General features: G+C 38.1%; 1 long non-coding RNA gene across 1 annotated transcript; it reads left to right on the top strand.

The window, feature by feature from the left end:
* Positions 247–2,656, top strand: LOC109850393. The gene is made up of 2 exons (XR_002249416.1): positions 247–688; positions 1,841–2,656. It is a non-coding gene; the product is annotated as an uncharacterized LOC109850393 (long non-coding RNA).

Genomic DNA, 3,525 nt, shown 5'->3' with positions numbered 1-3,525 from the left:
CCTCAGATGACCAAGAACCTAAACCGGAACCTGAGTCTGCTTTTGATAGGTTTAGACCAGTTGCTCCTTTTCCAGATAGACTCAGGCTTAGCGGGGTAATTTTTGGAACAACAATCTTTGGTGTTATTCATTAGGGTAATTGGAACTGGGGTAATCTATGTGGTGTTATTGGTTTGTTGAGGTAAATATGTGACAAATACACCACTTTCCCCCAAATTATCCCACCTACAAAAGCAATTGGCAGCCCCACCCCAAAATTTTACCCCAAAACGTTTGCTGGAACCAAATTCCCCCAATTGGAGCCGACGAAAATACCCAAGATCCGACCTCCTCTCTCCGCCTCGAGCTCGTGCGGCGCCGTTCTCGAGCTCGTCGGCCGCCTCCTCCGCCTCCTCTCTCCGCCTCGAGATCGTGCGGCGCTGTCTCTAGATCGTCCACCGCCATTCGCCGATCCTGACAACGTCATTCTCGAGCTCGAACACCCGCTCTCACAAGCTTGAAACCCTAACAAACGCCGCATCTCACAAGCTCTCAGTGGAAGAGCAGAAGCAAGAGAACGATTGAGAGAAGGGGACGATGGTTTCACTGAAGCTCCAGAAGAGGCTCGCCTCGAGCATCCTCAAGTGTGGAAAGGGCAAAGTTTGGCTCGATCCTAATGAAGTGAACGAGATTTCCATGGCCAATTCAAGTAAGATCCTCTTCTTCATCCAGATTAGGGTTAGGGCTTCACATAGAGTTTATGATTTATTTGGTTTACTTGATTTCAAGTACAGGCACAGTTGATGTGGTTATGATTATGCAGTGAATAAATTTCTGTTATATAGCTTTTCCTACTTGCTTTGAATTTCACCTGGCCTGGCAATTTGAATCGGGGTATATCAATTTGTGCTTTGAATTTCACCTGGAAATTTAAATTGGAATATATCAATTTGCACACAAGATTTTGGATTCTTTCAAAGACTAAGTGATCCTAATTATGACTAAAATAGACCTTTTGTTTCAATAATTGGTTAGCAACAAGTTATTTGAGAATGATAGCTGGAGGTTGGGAGCTTGTTTTATTCCAGGGTTAACTTAACTCAGGATAATCCTGTGATATAATAATCCAAGAGACTGTAGTGAGTTAAATTTTTAATAATATCTTTGGTTTAGTTTGTCATTAACACTTCTAATATGTATGTATGTTTGGGAATTTGTCACTATAAGGTAGTATATGATTAGGACATAACAGCAAATAACCACAATTCCCTTCTGCCTATCTGTCTTGACTTTAGTTTTCAATTTATATGTTTGGAGATTCATTATTGGATATCTATCGTAGCAGAATAAATGCTACAATGTTTGGAGATTCATTATTGGATATCTATCCTAGCAGATGAATGACATGCAACCTTTTCGTTATCTGGAATGCACCATGGCACTAATTTTCAACAAATCAATGGAGTTTAGATAACTGAGAGCAAAAAGAGAGTTATTATGTTTAATTAGTCATAAAACTATTTACAGACAATAAGTATATTCTACATGCTAGTAGATGAATCCATGTTTGGAGATTCATTATTGATTGTACTCGGTTTCCAATTTTCAAGAGGATATGCTTAAAAGTTTTTAATAATTCTGTGCAACGCTTTTGTTAATAGCAGGAGCAAAATGATGAAACTAAAACTAAATATTGTTGTTTAACTTGGCTAACAACTCATTTCCCCGCTTAGAGTTAAGTCATTCAGTCATTTAGCACAGATTATTTATGGATGTTACATCTATTCATTATAAGAAATTTTGTTGTTGTTCAGTTCGTTGCCTCAAGTTATGATATCTATTTTCTTTTACCTACTTGCAGATAGCTGAAACCACATCCAAAATCTACCTCGTCAACTGCTTGTCAGCTATTCAGCAACCATTAATAGGACACGAGGTCACTGCAAAATATGTGAACCACCTTTCCTCTATCATCGAGACACACACCAATATCCTTGTAGAAAAAGAAATAGATGCCATACTCCTGAGATGCGGTCTATTGAGCAAGATATGCTACGTTCAGACTTTGAATGATGAGCATGGGCCTTTAGCGGAGGTTGAAGATATGTCTCCGCAAGTTATGTCAGAATGCTTAAGAACCTTTTTTGGGCTTGTCACCGGAAATGAAGGCTCCTTACCAGAGTTTGAACAGTTGCAAGTGCCTAAATTGCGTGATGAAGCATCCGCTCGTGTTTCTAGGGCTCTTTCAGGAGCATACGAGCTTCTCTAAGGAGTAATCACCGATCCTCAGAATCATTACCCTGATCCAAAGTCACTGGTGAGGCATTCACCAGATCAGATTAGAACCATATTGGAGATTTAAAGGCCCGTTTCAGCGTTCTTGATGTGTTGTTAATCTGTAGGCCGAACTGATTTATAGTACAACTTTTCTTGGAACATCAAAAACTCTTTTATCAAAGAGATATTTTGATGTAGTTTTCGTGCACCAGTTGTTACTGATTTCAGGCTGTGTAATTCATTGCGCTGTTCTTTGAAGGGCCCAAATATTTGGTGATAGGAACACCTTAATTTCAGATGAATATTTTAAGGAGATGTATACGGGTATCTGGGTATATGATTGTATAATTTTGGTGAATAATTCGAAGTTTAAGAATAAATATTGTGCTATTCTCAGCGAGTTCTATTTGTGGTAATGTAGTCTTCTACTTTTAGTTTACACAGTATTTTGATGAATTCTTGAATACTAATTCATCTTTTCAAGTTAAACTTAGTCATTTGATGTTATATCAAGTTAAACTTGAACTTAATTGAGCTATAAATATAATATTATAAATAGATGTCATAACAATTGTCCTACTCAAATTATCCCATTATCCCATTTTACCCCACTTTATCCCACTCAAATTATCTCATTGGGTAAAATTACCCCATTGGAACAATTTAACCCAATTTACCCCAAATTACTCCAATGAATAACCCCCCTTAGGAAACACTCCCTTCAAGAGGAGAAGATCCTAGAAACATTCAAACAGGTTAAGGTCAATATTCCTCTCTTAGATGTAATTGAACAAATTTCATCTTATGCTAAATTTTTAAAAGATTTATGCATTAAGAAGAGGAGAATAAATGTTCCAAAGAAAGTCTTTTTAGCCGCCAATATCAGTGAAATGCTATCAAATCCCATACCTTTGAAACGTAAAGATCCAGGTTCCCCCATCATTTCATGTATCATTGGTAATACTCACATTGATAAAGCGCTTTTAGACTTAGGGGCCAGTGTCAATTTGCTTCCATATTCAGTCTACCAGCAATTGGGTCTAGGTGTACTGAACCCAACCAAATACACCTTACAGTTGGCTGATAGATCTGTTAAGGTCCCTATGGGTGAGTTAGAGGATGTTCTGATTAAGGTTGGAGATTTTATTTTTCCAGTAGATTTTGTAGTCTTAGAAACACAGCATGTTTCCAATCCCAAAGGACAGACACCTGTCATCTTAGGACGACCTTTCTTAGCCACTTCTAATGCTCTCATCAACTGTAGAACTG

This window comes from Asparagus officinalis, chromosome 7 (genome assembly GCF_001876935.1).
Source record: "Asparagus officinalis chromosome 7, Aspof.V1, whole genome shotgun sequence".
NCBI classification, from domain to species: domain Eukaryota; kingdom Viridiplantae; phylum Streptophyta; class Magnoliopsida; order Asparagales; family Asparagaceae; genus Asparagus; species Asparagus officinalis.
This window is presented reverse-complemented; position numbering and strand designations above follow the sequence as displayed.